At 45.4% G+C, this 18,077-nt stretch overlaps 1 long non-coding RNA gene across 1 annotated transcript; it reads left to right on the top strand.

Moving 5' to 3' along the window:
* The first annotated feature begins 4,257 nt into the window (after positions 1-4,257).
* LOC137211185 (uncharacterized) lies at positions 4,258-6,053 on the top strand. Its single transcript, XR_010936940.1, has 3 exons — positions 4,258-4,385; positions 4,548-4,672; positions 5,799-6,053. It is a non-coding gene; the product is annotated as an uncharacterized lncRNA (long non-coding RNA).
* The last annotated feature ends 12,024 nt before the right edge of the window (positions 6,054-18,077 follow it).

Raw genomic sequence — 18,077 nt, 5'->3', positions numbered from 1 at the left:
ACAGATGAGGATATGAAGGCTCAGAGACCTTGAGCACATGGCCAAGGTCCCAGCTACATATTCTTAGAGTCAAGACCAGAGTCTACCACCTATCATGCCTTTTGGTCTTGGGATCTTTTCACTCATCCATGCAACATTTGACAAGCTCTCAAGCCAGTTCTTTGAGGAACTGAGGATTTGGAAACGAAAGGGGGTCTTGTCCTGAGGAGGCTGTGGTCTCTGATACTCTGATTGCAAGAAGCGCTGGTTCCAACATCAAAGGGAGAGAGATGGCCGGAAGCTGAGAGAGAGCATCCCCACAGTTCCTATTCTCCACTGAATGCGCCTCAAACCAAATGAGCACAAATCCGGGATTCACTAAATAAAACCCCTGGAAAACAAGGTGAAAGTGACCGAGGCCAAGAGAACCGATACAAGTGCCTTCCTATCCCTCCTGAGAAGTGAGCCGAAGAGTGGCCCCCCGGTGCCAACGTGGGACTCATGGCTGGGCCTCACCGCCCACCCCGGCACCGCCTGGGATGAATCACACAACAGAGAACAACGGGGCTGTTTCTTAAGAGTCATTTGTCAAGTTGACATCCGTGCCTAGAGTTATTTAGGGCTCTCTAAAGACACTTCTTTCCCTCCCTGCTGCAGGAAGCACCTGCGCGGCTGTCGAGCTGTGGGTTTGCTCAATGGCACTTTGATATCCTTCAATGCCATCAATTACACTTCTGTCCCTGCCAGCATGGACTCTGGCTAATACAAAGATAGGGAAGCTTAGGGAGGATGATGGAGAGGAAGAGGATAGGGAGATCCCACCCCGCCCTGGGATCTGAGGCCAACACTGTCTGGAGGTGCGCTCCTTGCTGATTCTTGTGGGGAATCCTCCAGGCAAGGACAGTCTGAGTCCTTGGCTGGTTGGACTTGGAACTGAACTGTGATGCTCCCATGAGAGCAAGTCTCCCTCCTGTCAACTACTTAGAGGAAAAGCAGGCCCATCAGATGAGTGAGACTCAAGCAAGATTCAGGTAAATGGCTTCAGGGGGAGGGAAACTGGAGAGGACTCAGAGGAGAAAAATATAAATAATTAGAAGATCCGGTGAATGGACCTCTGAAAGCAGTTAGCAGAATTAGAGTTGTTGAGTCTAGGGAAGGCAAGGGTATACTAAGAACCAGTTTTGATTACAGGGAGGATAATTGTGAGGAGATTAGTGGTCAGTTCCACTGAAAACACGATGTGGGTTAGTGATGCTTAGATTGAAGCGTGCTGGCCCGTCTGGGCTGTTCCATTGTTCTTATTCATGAGGTGGTGGGGCTTCTTCTGTGGAGATGTACGTGAATGAAAATGACATCCTCCCAGCTGCAATGGTTTAGGGAAAGTCCTAATGGCCCATGGGTCTCCTTCTTTCAGTTCACACCACCCAACAGCCCAGTTTGGCCCTTATGTGTGAATCGGTTTGGCAGACTCTCGGCTGGTATCCAGACATTCCATCTCTATCTCCTCCAAACTGTTTTGCATAGTGAGGTCCTACTTATCTTCCTTAAATTCATCTTGGGTTATAGCAGTGTCCTGCTCAGAAAGTGCTGATGCTTCATTCATCCATGCAACAAATATTGAGCACCTGTTGCGTTGAGCCCAATACTGTTCTAAACTTTGCGCATACAGCGTGGTACAAAGTGCAATAGGGCCTCGAGGAGGTCTCTCAGTCTTCGTGTCCTTGTCCTGGAATATCTCAAGGCCCCCACTGCTTGGTTTTGACATGTCTTTCTGACTTTATGTCAACCATGAAACTTTCCCCTCCACCAGCCTGGTCTATTCACCATGCCCAGCTCACTCTGGGCCTTTCCTCTCACCACTACTGGGGCATGGACTAGCCTTAGCCAAAGCCCATCTCTCCTTCGAAACCAACACAAGTCTCCCCTCCATTAGCAGGACTTCTGAGGCCACATGGGTTTTGAGAATTCCAGCACCTAAGCCCCAATGGTGCTTCCTTGGCACTACGTACTTCCTGCCTGACGGCAGATTGCAAACTGGCCAACTGCTGTGCCTGCTGTGACCACTGCTGCCCTCACTCACTGTACATGAGACCCCAGAGAGCTGTGATCACGTGGACCTTCTTTCTGTATCCAAAACCCTGCTGTGAGCAGTGAAGATAGCTGGGGCTGGGGGACAGCTCAGGTGTCGGCAGGTGCTTCCAGAGCATTTTACACTATTAAGAGAAGCGCAATTATATCAAATCTCTGAACTTAACGGGAGAAAGGCTTTTGTGGTCGTTCAGTAAAACTACCTCATCTTCCAGATGTGGAAACTGAGGACCAGGGGAACTGGCTTACCCAAAGCCACTGGGTGAAGTCGTAACAGAGTCAAATCTGTTCTCCTTGTCCACTAAACTAACCTGTCTCTATAGAGTCCGGCAGTTGGAATCCTAAAGAACCTGCCATTTCAGGACACACATGAAAGAAATAGGAAATGCATTGGTTTCTTATTATGGCTTTAACAAAGAACCACACATTTAGTGGCTTAGACAACACAAATTTATTATCTTACGGTTCCGTAGGTCAGAAGTCTGACATGGGTTTAGCAGTCTCACTGCTAAAATCCAAGTGTTTGCACGACTTCATTCCTTTCTGGAGGCTCCAAAGGAGAATCTGTTTTCTTGCTTTTTCCAGTTTCTACAGGTGGCCTGCATTCCTTGGCTTGTGGCCCCTTTTATCGATCTTTCAAGCCAGCAACGGTGTGTTGAGTCTTTCTCACGCTGCATCACTCCCGCCTCCTCTCCTGCCTCCCTCTTCCACTATTAAGGACCCCTGTGGTTACAGTGGGCCCACCGGGATACTCTTCCTATCCTAAGTTCAGTTTAATAGCAACCTTAATACCTCTTTGCCATGTAAAGCAAGATATTCTCACGTTCCCTGGATTAGGAGGTGAACATCTTTGGGGGAGGTCCTTATTCTGCCAACCCCAGGAAAGGAACAGAGAAATGAGAATGAAGGCCAACTCTCTGTCGTGTTTTCTTAATTTCTCTAATTCTCTGTGACCAGAAAAAGTTAGTTTGAAGATATCTTAGATTAGGCTTCTCTTCTGAGCCGTGAGCTGGTTAATGGTCAAGACACAAAGGAAAGGAAAATGCCAAAATTTATAGAAAAGAAGCCTCCAAATGTTGGTGAAAATGGGATGAGAACCAAGGGAAGACCTCTTTAGTTTCTAAGGGCCTGAGAATTTCTAGGCTTCAAGGGTGTGGGCTTAGTTTACCAGAGGAGGGAGTTTACATGAGACATGTAGATGGAATCCCTGACTTCAAGGCCTGTTGGTCATTAAAATCAGTAAGTAAGAGTAGAGCAAGGGGGCTTCCCTGGTGGCGCAGTGGTTGAGAGTCCACCTGCCGATGCAGGGGACACGGGTTCGTGCCCCGGTCTGGGAAGATCCCACATGCCGTGGAGTGCCTGGGCCCGTGAGCCATGGCCGCTGAGCCCGTGCGTCCGGAGCCTGTGCTCCGCAACGGGAGAGGCCACAGCAGTGAGAGGCCCATGTACTGCAAAAAAAAAAAAAAAAAAAAAAAAAAGAGTAGAGCAGGGAAGGGAATGTCTTGGACAATTTAAGGCCGGAATCAATGAATTTTGGGTCAGGATGTTTTCATAGACTCCTGGCCTCTCAGAGTGGAAACAAAGGGCCTTAAGAGGTTCCTTGTCTGACCTCACAACTAATGCAAAGTCCTCTGTAAGACCTTTGACCACCCACCAACACCCTGCTTTGTGGAGCTCTGGCCAGAGGTAGAAAATCATCTAGATTTCCTTAGGTATTCTCCAATTTTCTGTGCTTATGATTTTCTGTGAACCTCAACTTTTATTTCTAATTAATTCTTGGAGTTGGTGGGAAAATCTGGCAAACTACCCCTCCTGATCTTTTCTCTATCAGGGTGGTAGGATTTTGACTGTTGTTCTATCTTCACATGGAGAGTCTGACACCTCCCTAGACCACATGTAGTATCTAACCTTCACTGATGGGACTGTGAGGAAGGGAGAAAGCGCCCAGGGAGGAGTCATCTGCCGGTGGATTTGGTTTCACAGAGCTCTCTTGTCCTCATATGCTGTAGTGGCTGTTGTTTAAGCTGCCTAGCACCCTTCCCCCACCTCTTTTGGTAACAGACCCTGTCTCCTGGTCACATGGGACACATGACCCAGGAGAGCCAATCACATACCTCACTTGCTTAGTCATTATGGCTGGACCAATCAGCATCATCACTTGGGGATTGTTTTCTAATCCATGGGAGGAGGGGGAGGAAATGCCCATCTGCTCAGATCCTGAGCTGTGAGGAGGTGAGATTTGCCCATGGCCACATCCGCACCTCCTGGAGAAGCTCATCTGGGAAAATGGCATCATCCAGGAGTGAAAAGAAGAGAGAGTGAGTATCCTCAGGGTGTTTTCAGGTCCCTCAATCCAACAATCCTTTTTTATGGTTTGGTTATATGAACAAATAAATTTCTCTTTTAGGCTTAAACTGGCTCAAGATGTGTTTCTTCCATCTGTAACCCATGAGTCCTAAATCATTTGGGACTTTTCCCAGTTTTCCTGTTTTTTAGAGACTCTGAAAAGTAAACTAAAGATCAGAAACGATTCGTCTCAGAGTCCAACCTGTCCATGAGGGTTTGGGGAAGAATGAGTAGAAAGAAAGAGTGGAAAATCATGCAGGTGAGAAATAAAGGCTCTTGTGTGAAGCCAGTGAGATGGAATCCATGAGTGATTCATGGGGTCCCTCACCCTTTGGTCCTTTTGGACCTACACTTGCTTAAAATAAATCATAGCCCTAAGCTCACATAGATTCAAGCCAACCTTGGGTTCCCAAAGGGAGTATTTTTCTACTTTATGGAAATGGTACTATTTGTTTGGTGTAAATCCGAGCTTTAGAGAGTACCCAGTAGATTCACTGTTAAGCCCAAGGGAAAGGGGAGGGAAGCAAGAGAAAAGTCTAGCAGTAAAGGAGAAAGAAACATGACTCCACCAACAAGATGCTGACTGAATATCTCCTATGAGTGTTGGTCTGTGCTCGTTTCAACTTGTCATTCCAAAGCACCAAGCAGAAACCTTATTCGTGATGACAGACGCTAAGAATTAGGTGTGTCTGGTCGAAGAAAACTGCACACTCAGGTAGGAATGGCAGGCAGCAAAGTGGACAATTACTCATGAAGGCTATTAAGGAAGGAACAAGGATGAAAGGGCCCATGTTAAACTACACATTAAGTTAAAACATATGGAAAAAAATTTTTTGGATATATATTTAAAGCCTGTAACGGTCTATACAAAGAGGCTGTGGCGTCTCCCTCAGAGGGAGGCTATTGAGGACAGTTTAGACTGCCTCGTGACCGCCTCTCAGGCTTGATTATAGGTCTGCAGCTTGGCCCTCACATCTGCTTTTCAGTATCACCGTGGGGGAGGGCAATTTGTCCCTTTGGACTCTGAAACATAATCTAAGGCTTTTGCATTTTTTTTTTCTGGCAGAGTTGGTTTTCCATGTTTACTTTGTCAAGAATGGCTTTATATATATTTTTTATATATACTTTTTTTTTGCAGTAAACAGTTGAACAAAATGTACACAGTGTTGTCCAAACTTCTTAAGTGCTCCCAGATTTGGAAGCAGTGTTTATTTATGTAGCTTTCAGAAAGTCCGAATGGGTCTGATAGGTCAGAAGACACCTGAACTTTTGACTCTGCCCTTCAGCTCACACACTGTTCTGTCCATTGTTTTATCTTCAAAATGGGAAAACGAGGAACTATTCTTTGGCCATATCTTGCTCACAGAGCCTTTCCCCTCCTGCAGACTGTGCCACCACCCGCAAGCTTGAAAACACCCAAGGAAACCATCCCGGCATTGTGAGTAGACTAATCACCACGTACCACTCAGTTTTCCCTTCCTGGACTGCGTCACTGGCCGTAGCCCTGTGGTTCCCACGTTGTTTCTGTCATCGTCCCAAGGAGCATAATTCCTGATCCTGAGTCTGGGCAGGACAGCCTGTCTCAGCATGAGCTCTTATGTAAGGTGGCTATGGGAAGAGTTGGCAATAAACAAACATATTTCCAGCCATTGTTTTCTCTGCAGTCTTGAAAATTATTTTCTCTGGGGCAGCTGCTGCTCTCCTGCCCCAGGATGGAAGATTCCCAGCTTAGAAATGTCTTGCGCTGCATTTCTAGATTCTAAAATCAGAACGAAGTGAGCCACAGTGTTCAAAGAACTTATTGAGCACGGGAACATTTAGATGGATTTCTCTGCAAGGGGATTTGAGGCAGCATTTCAGAAAGTTTGTCCACCCATCTGTGCTGCTGGTGACTGTTAGTAAATCACATGGCCCTTCAGAGCCACGGGTAGGGAAACCAGAAGACGATAGGAACTGACCTGGGAATGGAGAAGTGATTTCATGGCTACCAGGTCCTGTCCTCCAGTGTCAAAGTCAGACTCACTGCATGAACAGATTCCACAAGTATGAGAAAAATGGGACTATTTGCAGACTCCATTTTTCCTTGAACCGCTCCATTAGAAACTCAGAGGAGGGACGGTTTCCAATACTGCCTTAAAAGACTCTGCCTCTAACTCCCATTACTGAATTTAGTGAAAATCCCACCCAAGTAGGCAGTTCCTGGGAGAATCTTGTAGGGACACTCAGCCGGCTCCTGGTTCACTGGGGGGTATCCCTGGGCTTCCTGTGGTTGACACAACATCACCCCCCCACCCCACCCCACCTTAGTAGTCTCCATTGGGAGGCCCCCGCCAAAATGATCACGTCCCCACTTTCCCAGCAGTGGCCAGCTGCTCTGGGGGTACCCTCTGTGCTGAAAGCCAGGTTGATTCCTCTGTCTCTCTGAGTAACTCAAGTCATCTCACAATGAATTACGAAGTGCATTTGTTATTTTTTGGGGGGTGGTGGTGATGGGGGTGGGATGCACTCCCAGAGTCTCTTTTAGTTCTCCTTGAGCCTCCTGAGACCCCCGAGAGAGGACTCATTGCCTGTAGCCTGGACACGTCACTACACACTTGACCTCTCTGACAGTGACCACCCTGCTCACTGCCAAGGCTGGGTCTGTGTCTGTATTCATCCTGCCTCGCTCACTATCATCTCTGTAACATCCACAGGACGAGGACAAGGTTACTTGAAAAGGAAGAGGCTCACGCAGGCCACTTGGCTCGTCCTCGGTCACCTGGAGCTAAGATCAGCTATGTAATTTGCAGGGCCCAGTGCAAAATTAAAATGTGAAGTCCCGTTCTGAAAAATTATTAAGAACTTCACGATGGTTAACAGTCAAGCATTAAGCTAAGCATAGGCCCTCCTGTATAACTACACAGGTAACACACCCGTGGAGCCTGTGTCGTTTTATTTGAAATTGCCAGTTTTCTGAGTGGACTGACTGGAAGAGACAAGTACTTTGAAGACCACGTAAGAAAGTCTATGACAGAGAGGCGTCAGCTGGCTGCCTTTAGCAGCGTGCTCCAAGTGGGGGAGGTCTTCTGGGGACACCCTGCCTAGCAGGCACCATTCTCAGTACTTCCATATGTTAAGTCATTTCATATACATACACGCATATCATTTACATCTGTTACATCACGAAGCCTCACAGCAACCATAGCAAGTACTGTTATTTCCCCCTGCTTTACAGCTGAGGAAACTGAGGCACAGCAGCATTTAAGAAAACGTTGAGAGTTTGCTTCTCAGCGTTCTGGTACAGGACCTCTGTTTTTCAAGTCTACCCAGACCTTACCAGACCTGGAGGGACTGAATCATGGTGAACTCATGGATCATTGATTTCTATGCTGCAAAAACACATGTGTGCCTCTACAGTGATAGGCGCTACCATTCCAGTAATTCAGTTCCATGAACCAGGGCACCCCTTTGGGTATTAAGGTGCCTGGGGTGACTAAAGTCAGAAGGTTTCTCAGGGAGCGCAGAATCAAAACAAAGCTAGCTGCAAAAATCTCAGGGGAGACCTTGACCAGACTAACGCAGAATCCGGGAAACGGTCCTCCTTGTCCTTAATGCCCTTCTTTCTGGTGGGTGGAGCCCCTACCTGCTGAGCACAGAGGCTCTGTCCTGTGCATGGAGTCACTCCCACCACCTCATGCCAGGCCAGTGACATTACACCCGAGGGGGGTGTCCCTTTCTTTACATTGTTGCAATCAGGTCTGGGATTTGATCGCAAACATCACAATCCCGGCAGTAGTTTATTTACAAACCAACTCTGAGGATGCCCTATCCACAGAAGCCCTGCTGATTTCCACCACTTTCCATTTCCAAGGACAAACTGAATCTGGCCCTCTATGTGCTGCCTAAACTTAGCACTTAAGTAATTCCAAAGAGAAGCAGCATGTTAACATGTTAAAATGAGATTGTGTTGGTTCCATCAGGAATGTAGGATAAAGATGCCAAGCTGGCCCCTTGGAGGTAAATTAACTCCCTAAACGCTCCTACCTGAGTAGCACTGAATAAATAAACAACAAAACTACACTTGGACAGGTTTCAAGTGGGACTGAGGAAGTAGTCGTAAAATAAATGACTTTTGCATCATCAGGAAATTCGTTTTTGTTTTGTTTTGTTTGTTTGTAAACCTCACTTGAAAGTTGTCTTCTCCCTGCCAAAAGCCAGGATGATTCAGAGGACCCATCTTCTGACGTACAGAGAACCTGCAGCAGGTGATTTTGAAGGGCATCTTCTGGGGGCCAATTTAGAATAGCACGATTGGATTATAAAGATGATGATGATGATAGCTAACATTAAAAATATTTTTACTATATAGGTGGCAAGAATTTGCTGAGTAAAAATAAGTATTTTCTAACAACACTATGAGATTATTCTCATTTTACTGAGAGAAAATGGATTTGGGACCAGCAATTGTAATAGAGATGAAGGTGATGATTCTTAATCTCTGAACTAAAAGCATTAAGAATTGGCCGCAGTTGGAAACTTGTCTTAGATGGAAAGGATGATTCCAGGTAGACGAGTGCGGGCTGGATAGTGGTGGGGCACATGAGGAAGGACGAGAGACTAAAATAGCCACGTGATGAAGATGGAAGAGGGTCCTAAAAGGACGAGGGCAGAGAAAGCACCGGGGCAGGTATTTCTCTGGGTTAGGTCCACCTGGATAAAATTCTCCTGAGATCCCTCACTGAGAAGGGGTCAGAAAGGCCAGCAGGACCATCTAGTCTCTAGTTAGGTATGAATCTTAATTGTGACTGATTATATATGTGCTCATTTATGCTCAAGTTAACTGTGAGTAGATCGGTAGGATGTCATTCCACGGTATGGATTTGGCTCTCTTTCCTAATCTCTTTTGCTTCATTAGAAACTCCAGTTAATGGAACACTTCCAATACTGTGAGAAGCAGAAGCCAGCTGACCAGCACATAGTCACTTAGCCTTCTCTTTCTTCCCGGGAGGCGGTTACATCATATCCATTTGTAAACAGGAAAGAGTGGCTTGGAGGTACTCAGTAATTTTCACAGTGAGGTAGTTCACAGGTGAGCGGTGCAGATATGGGTCTCAGATCTCTCTGGCTCTTTCCCCTTCAGTGGAGAATCAGTCAAACAGCAATCCTCAGATAGGAGCAGTCAGCCAGACTTCTTCCTGTCTTTGGCATGCCTCCCACTGCCCTGTCTGCAGCTACCCTGCCCGCAGACCACACCCCCGCCCCGCCCACCAGGGTCTAACCTCAGGTACATGGTGGTCTCCTTTAGCTCATTGCTTTGCCTACTCAGGTGTGGTAACTGAGAAAAACAAGAATATGACTGTGATTTTCTTAGCTACTTTTTAATGTTCAAATCAGCTCTTCGAAAACAAAGTCAAGATGCAATAATAATAAGTGTTTATAGTTAAAGTAGGGAATCAAACAGCGCTTCTATAGCATCTCCTATGTGGCAGGTACTGTTACCGGTGTGTTCCATGAATCAGTTTGCCCCTGGCTCCATAAAGCAGTCTGTGTGTGTGTGTATTTGCCTCTTTGCGTGTGTGTGGTATGTATGTGTGTGTGGCAAAGGATGCTAGAATTTCAATTTTCTCTTGCTCCCATCTTTGAACTTCTCAGAATTAATTTTAGCCGGGCTGGACCCAAGTAGAATCTAATTCTTACTTGTGGCTCCCCAAATGGTCCCACTCTACAGGCTGCCTGTTTGGCAAAGGGAGGGGCCAGACAAGACACGAGGGTCTGAGGCCCACCCTGGAGTCCCCCAGGCCTGACCTCTCTGGAGGTGTTATCAGAATCTGTGGTCCCTGTTCTGCTTCCTCTCATTTTGCTTCTTCCCCCGCCATCACGAAGTCTTTCTTTTGACGGTGAAGAGCCATGTGCTAGTTCCCTTGTATGCCAACAGTCTCACCCTCCTCTGGCTCTCAGGGCCAAGGCCCCCGTCCCATGGGACCTTGTATGCTTGGTTTCCCTGCACCCTAGGAGGCCGGGTGCCCACACAGCGATGTGAGACACATGTGTACAGTCGGGGGAGAATTTAGCTCCCAGGATTCAAAGACATTCAAAACCAAGCTCTGTGTAGTAATTCCCCACATAAATCTTGCCTTTGACTACCAATTATTTAGACTATCCCATTTCACTTCCTTCTCCTCTCCCATCAGATTCAAAGGAGTTTAGACTTAAGAGAAACATTGGGTCTGAATTAAGCTGAGTCATTAACTTGATCATCTTTTAGACTCTCGTTTCACCGGGGAAACCTGGGAATAGGGAGATGTAGGGGCAGGGGCTCCCCAAAGCAGGGACTCTGAAGATATCTATGTGAAAAAGGCATTTGCAAAGCCAAACTTGCGTGGACTTTATGATATTGAAGATGGTGCAGTCCAAATGAAACAGAAAACATAAGGCTGGCCCACCTCACTGTGACATTATGGCCCTTAATAGCTGTCCTGGGTGGTGCACCTCCAGAAATTTGAAACAGGAAAGAAACAAGATTCCAGGGGTTCCAGCAAGACCGTAATGACAGCTTTAGAGAGCGCTGCAGCCACCTTTTTTTTTTTTTTAGGCCTCTGCCCCGCCCCTGGGGTCGAGGGTAGTATTTGATCCCTACAGCTTTCTTTCCATCCAGTTCAAGTACCTGCTTGCAGGCTTCGCTGGCCCAACATGCAAACAATAAGTGACAAAGGAAAACTCCGGCAGCAGGTTCCGAGGCAGGCCTGAGGCAGGGATTTCCCAGAATTTGTTATGAGAGGCAACCTGCTCTCCCCACCAGGTTGGGCGTGGCCAGGAACCAGGTTGGAACAGCCATGAGTCAGGCCTAGAGAATTTCAGTTTCAACATCTCTCTGCAAGAGGTTGTTTAATTATATCTGTTACCTTCAATGAAAAGGTCACCCACCCTGTAGTAAATGATTAATTGCTGGCTGCTGAATATACTGTTCCGATTCTAATTCCTTTACATTTCTGGTTAATTTCTGTAGGAAAACCAGGATGTGATTCATTTTGTTTTAGGGGATGGTAACCGCAGTCGATGGTCAGCTGGTGAGCTGTTCCTGTTTGATGCATCCTTTGCAAACAGCGCTGTGTAGGATTGAAGGGTGGGCGTGCGCGGCATGGGACCCAATTTGTAGTTCAGATTTTGGTGTAAATTGTTTCACCCAAGTCTAAGGTTCACTGAAAGGTTGGAAACAAGTTGAATAATCACTGCGGTCTGAGCAGAGCAGGAAGGAAGGATGCAGGGTTTCCAGAGAGAATCTTCATGCACGCCACACCGGGCTGCACTCAGGACCCTCCAGCCCCCAACTCGCTCTCCCCAGCCCTTGGAGCAAAGGACCCAGGAAGATCAGCGGTCCCCTCTTAGGACCTGTCAGCACTATTCCTGAGACGACACCGTGGTCGAGTCACACTGAGCACCCGTCATGCTTGCTGGCTTTCTTTGTTACGGTGATGGCAAAGGGGCAGGCAGAGAGCTATAGAATTTGATCTACAGCTCTTCTTCACAACTCAGCCCCTTCACTTCCCTCAAGAGCATAATTGTCAAGAGTCCAATTTGTTGGAGATTATTTTTTGGATCGAAGAGGGGCGTGGGGGGATCAGTAGATGGAGGGAGTGTCAAATGTGTTCTAATCATTTCTTCACCTCTTTCCCTACTTTTTTTCTACGTGGGACTCATTTAATGTCTGTCGTAAGCTCTTGAATAAGCAGAAGCACATCATCTGTACCTAAGAGCTGACCCAGTTTCCTGGGGCTTGAAGCTTAGCAACTCTGGGGGCCTCACTGAAGAAAACTGAATATTCAGAATTAGGATAGAAATAAAAATAAATGATAATTTAAAAAATACAAATACCACAAACACTGACAAAAATCCCATGCTGTTTTTATTAACTAACTTCCTGGCATACCTCTATAATACTGTTTTCCCCACCCTTTTTTTGCCTACATACTCTTTGATCATCTCTTCACGTAACAATAATTTTATAGAAAAACAATAGGAGGATAATTCAGTCTTTCCTCTAACACAGTTGATCAAAAACGTTTTTTTTCAACTTTAAATTAAATAGTTGGGACGTATAAACAACGTATCAACTCACACGGGGAGAGACACGCTTCCTATTTATAGTACTACTAGAAGTTTGTGCCCTACAGACACAGCGAGAACTTCCCTTTGGATGAGACATCCATGAGAACTGAAAACTCTGCTTACAATTTTACATGTTTGATGATTGGTAGAATTCCCACAGACCTGCGTCTGCTCCCATAATCTCAAACCTCCGTGACTCTCCATTTTTCATAGATTCACAGGCAAGACTCTGCACGGCACATTTGTATCATGATATAACACCTGGCTGTATGCCTTAGCAACACGATGATGGATGAGTCGGCACAATAGGTTCCAGGAGTATTTATAGAAGAAATTCCTACACCACAGTAACTTGCAATAACTTAATCATAATACGCAGAGGTGACTGGGAACCATAAAAACATATCCCGTTAAATCCAAACCAAATTTATCTCCAGCTCACCTTTGCCTCAGCAGAATTCCCAAATGCTGCGGCCACTCCAAGCCAACCCGCACAAGAGTGAGTGTGGTGAAGCAGAAGAAATAGTCTTAATTGATTTCAGTTAAAATATTTTACTTTTGCAAATTTTACAGAACTCCTGTGACTGTGAACCTTGTGGCTTCATTAACATCACAGTCAATCTGCCTCTGCTTGTATCCATTTCAAAGCTCAGTTCAGTGCTGAATACATAGCTCTTAATTGAGAAGTGGAGAAATGAATCTTGAAAACACAGTGAAAAAAGAGGAAAGAGGACATGAAGTGTGAGGTTGCTGGCAGCCATGCAGGTACTGAGCAGCATGTCAGCCTGACATGGTCCAGGGAAGCAGCCAGGTGGCCAGCCTGGGATGCTCCGGGAACCTTCAAGGGATGCTCTAGGCCGGGGATCTGGCTTCTGGACCATGAGAGTTTCCAAAAGCACAGAAAAGTCTTGGCTGTTACTGAAGGTGAGAAGACATCCTGAATGTGCCAGAGAAAAAGGGAAGAGAGATTAGGAAGGGAGTGGGGAAGGAAGGACAAAAAATAATGATGATAAAGGAATTTTCCTCATGAGTCCTCCAACTCTTCTTCCTAGCAATGGCAATTCTGTGTGTAGCCTGGGAGGAGAGTATGTCAGAGGTCACTTGTGGGTACATGAAGTGACTCACAAATGACAGTGGTCTGCTGGCCCTGGAGAGAATCCTTTGCTGAGTCTGAGGACTTTCCTGTCTGTGTTTCTAGGAGGCCTCTGTGGTTGGTTCTTTTTATGGATAAGAAAACAGTTTTATGGGGGAGGGAGCGTGACTTGTGAGACTCTCGTGAAATGGATAAGACCCATCGCAGAGCTGGAGCAAAACCTCCTGTTCTCCAGCTTCTAGTTTTCTAGGGCTTCAGTATTCTCCTGTTCATTAGTTGGGTCGATGACTGTGTATTGACTATATACTGATAGCCTTACATGCCAGGTACTTTTCTAGAACTGGGGATACAGTGGAGGACAAGACGGGTGAAATCCCTGCCCTCACGGAGCTTCCATTCTAGTGTGGGGACAAATGGTATATAAGCCAATGAATATTATATATCAGCTCCAGTAGAAATAAGTCTTGAGAAAATGAAACAGGAGGATGGGATATGGGTTTAGAGGGGAGTGTGTATGTGGGGGAGACAATGGCAGTGTCGGGTGTGTGCTCACTTTTGAAGAGGTGACACCCGGCACTGGAATGGTGAGAAGGAGGGAGGTATGCAAGCATCTTGGAAAAGAGTTCTGAAAGGAAAGGGAACACCAGTCATGAAGGCCCCCAAGACCAAGAGGAGCTGGCACATTAGAGGGACAGAGAGTACATCCGTGTATCCACAGTGAGGAGGTGGAGAAAGGCAGGGGATGAGATCGGGGGAAATGGCCCAGGTGGTGATGAGCTTTGTAGCCTATGGTTAGGGTCGTGGATTTGTACAAATTAGCCTATCCATTCAGACAAACGGACTCCCATTGTACAATTCTACCCCATGAGCCTAGAAGGGTATGTAGAAAACGACTATGGTGAATGTAAAGGCCACCAGACCAGGGCCAGGAGTGGGCTCAGGGAACTATGAGAGTGATGAGAGGGGTCTGCGGACCCCAGGGGAACAATGGTGGCGGAGTAAATGGGTTTCACGTGACCCTCAGTAGGGCCTGCTTCAAGGTACCCAAGAGAGTGAGCTGGCACCAGGTGTGCAGAAATCATCTTCACAGTTTAAAAAGACTACTTTGAATACACAGGCTATAGTGAGATAAGAGAGGTAGCAGAGAAGCCAATTAAAGTGGGATTTTTGTGGTAGTTCCGGCCCATGGTAATGTTACGGAGTCTAAGCTCCTACTGCTTGCCACACAGCCAGTAAATCGAGATGGGTTGTTGGGACAAGGAATAGCAACTCTGTTTGGAAAACCAGCAGGCCGAGAAGATGGTGGACTCGTGTCCCAAAGAACCATCTTACCCGAGTTAGAATTCAGGCTTCTTTTATACTAAAAGGGGAGGGAGTGTGGCTGCTTGTTGCTAACTTCATTCTTGCGGCTGTCCACTAGGTCTGGTCACGATGTTCCTATGAACCTCCAACAAAGCAAATGTTATCCTCTGTTCTGCAACTTTTTATCTCTATATGAATGGGAAAGTGTCATACCTTTAAAGGTCAGAGCCCTGAGAGTGGGCTATCTGTAATATTTCAGGCTATAGCAAATATTCTTCTACAAACAGTGCAGAGCCTACATGACTATGCGCAGGCAGCATAGCACAAAGGTTAGAGCTAAAGGAATAGATTCAATATGGAGTCAGGTTTGTTCTCCTCTGTTACAGTAATACTTGCAGGCACATATCTTGGAGGTAGAGCTGAGAAGACTTGCTAAACAATTGGAAGGGGATATACGAAAGTGAGGAGGGGGATGGTTTCATGAATTGCTGAAAAAGGGAAGACGAGAGACAAAGAATTTTAGTGGGAAAATCTCGCTGTGTTGTGCTTGCGATACCTAATGATACGTTGACTAGGACAACGAATGGAAAACATGGAGCCCAAGGAGAAGGTGGGGCTGGATTTATATATTATTGGTTTTATTAGCTTCTATTGATTCTTCAACAATGTTGCGAGCAGCCAGGCAAATGTACAGTTCAGATCTTGCCATTTGCCACCTGTGACAAGTTGACAGTTGTTCATCAAAAATGGACATATATACACTACCAAACATAAGGTAGATAGCTAGTGGGAAGCAGCCGCATAGCACAGGGAGATCAGCTCAGTGCTTTGTGACCACCTGGAAGGGTGGGATAGGGAGGGTGGGAGGGAGGGAGACGCAAGAGGGAAGAGATAGGGGAACATATGTATATGTATAACTGATTCACTTTGTTATAAAGCAGAAACCAACACACCATTGTAAAGCAATTATGCTCCAATAAAGATGTAAAAAATAAATAAATTATCAACTCGGAAAAAAAAATGAACAAAGAAGAGTTGTTGCTGGAAGCAGCTGCCCACCAGGACTCATTTCTTTGCCCCTCTTACATTTAGGAAGAAATCAGTGATTAATGTTTCCAGGTCAAGGAAACAGAGTCACAGAACAGTGAGCCGCTGTATCTAATTGAGTCTTTCTCTTCCCTGTTTAGCTGGCCAGTTACAAAACATTATATGTCTCTTGGGCAGTATTTCTCAACCTTGGCACTATTGACATTTTGGACCAGAAAATTCTTTGTTGCAGGATCTGTCCTGTGCCTCGTAGGATGTTTACGAGAATTCCTGGCCTCTACTCACTGATGCCAGTAGTATCCCCCCTCAGAAGTGACAATCAAAAATATCTCCAGATATTGCCAAATGTCCTCCGGGGGCAAAAATCACTTCTGGCTGAAAACCACTACCCTAGAGGATGGTGAAGCCACAAAATGAAAGAGGCCGGAATCCCTGAACCTCTGCATGGAGAATATCCGTCACCCGCTGACCAGGAAAACCCATGTTGTACTGTCCTGTGAGTAAAATAAATGTTTATTGTGTTAAAGCCACGGCTGCACAGTTAGGGGCTTCTTTGGTACTCTAAACAGTCCAACTAGAATAATGCCATAAGCAAAAAAACAAAAACAAAAGCAAGTAAAAACCACAAGCTTTCTGTCTCTCCAATGCTGCTAATGAGCTGTGTGACTCCACGTAAAGCACTCAACTTCTCTGAGCCTTAGTTTTTTCTCATCTGAACATAAGGTAATGTTGGACTAGACACGTGTCTTCCAAACACTTAAGACTGCAACTCACAGGCAAAAATACGTCGTGGTCCAGGACACACGTAAGAGTTCCACAGAGCAATACTTACCATTACTATGAGCAAATAGCTTTAATATAGTTGGGATACTGCACCATCATTAAAGCTATAAAAAGCTATCATTATGGCTATAAAAAGTTTGTAGGAAAATGGAAAAATGATGATTTTACTGTGTCAAAAAGTAAGAAATTTTAACTGAGCTCTTTCCCAGGACGATTACCCCAGGCACCATGCATAAAAACCCATTTTTGTGTAGAAATGTTGTTTTTCTAATAGAAAGGAAACCCAATACTACATTTCAAATCCAAAGAAAACCTGAGTGTTGGCCTCCACAGTGCTTCTGACAGACTGTATAATCTATAAAAGTGGTGTGAGGAAAATATGTTGCTTCCACCAGGAATTCTGGTGGGAGAGAGAATGACATTATTTGTAGCACTTTCCAAGGACCAGTCCTATGTAAATATAAGGTGTTGTTCTCTCTGCTGTCATAACTAGCAAGAAAAAATATTATGAAACCTTTAATTAAAAAAAAAGAAGACTTTGAATCCTGATTAATTGCTACCATAGACATTCACTAGAGCACGGAAGTCAAACTCAAAGGGTAATAACCTATTTCCCTGTCTCAGACTCTTCTCCTTGGTTGAAAATACTCTGTCTTAAATCTACAGACTACAGCTGCAGTGGAAGGGAAGGAACCAGTCTCTGTTGAGATGTCCACCTTTCTGGAGCCTTCAATGGAAAGTTTTATGAAAAGTAAGATATAATAGAATTCATAAGAAGGTAGAGGGACAATCTTAAAGACTCCAATTTCTCCTAGAGGGCCTCACAGTCCCTTCCTTTGCAACATAGTCTAGTGGGGTTATTCATTACTTTGCCAACTGGTTTCAGAAGTTGGTCATCTGTTTTGATATCTCTCCAAGGAGTTATCTTTTGTTACCACAGATTCTTCCTAAGATTGCAGTTTCTTGGAGTTCAATTACCTGTGAAGTCTCCTTTGGAAAGGTTAAAACAAGTATCAAGGGCACCATTTTCTTGCTTTTTCTATCCAGGTACCTTAGTGTTTCGTGCCTCAGTGCATAAGGAGAGAAATTATGGAAGGTGAAAGAGGGAGATTTTAAACAGACTTAAGGCAAAGGATGAGGCTGGATACCAATGGAGAGTATGTATAGTGAGATATTTCTTACTTCAGAATCATAGAATGGAACGTTATGACTATCAACTATCCTAAAACTCTCTAACCTTGAAACTTCTGGGCACTCTTGTTAATAATAATTATTATGAAGTTTGTACTGAAAATAATAATAACTCTAGTAAACATTTAGTGATTTTTATAACTAAGGGCTGGATACTGTACCA

This window comes from Pseudorca crassidens, chromosome 18 (assembly GCF_039906515.1).
Source record: "Pseudorca crassidens isolate mPseCra1 chromosome 18, mPseCra1.hap1, whole genome shotgun sequence".
Lineage (NCBI taxonomy): Eukaryota > Metazoa > Chordata > Mammalia > Artiodactyla > Delphinidae > Pseudorca > Pseudorca crassidens.
This window is presented reverse-complemented; position numbering and strand designations above follow the sequence as displayed.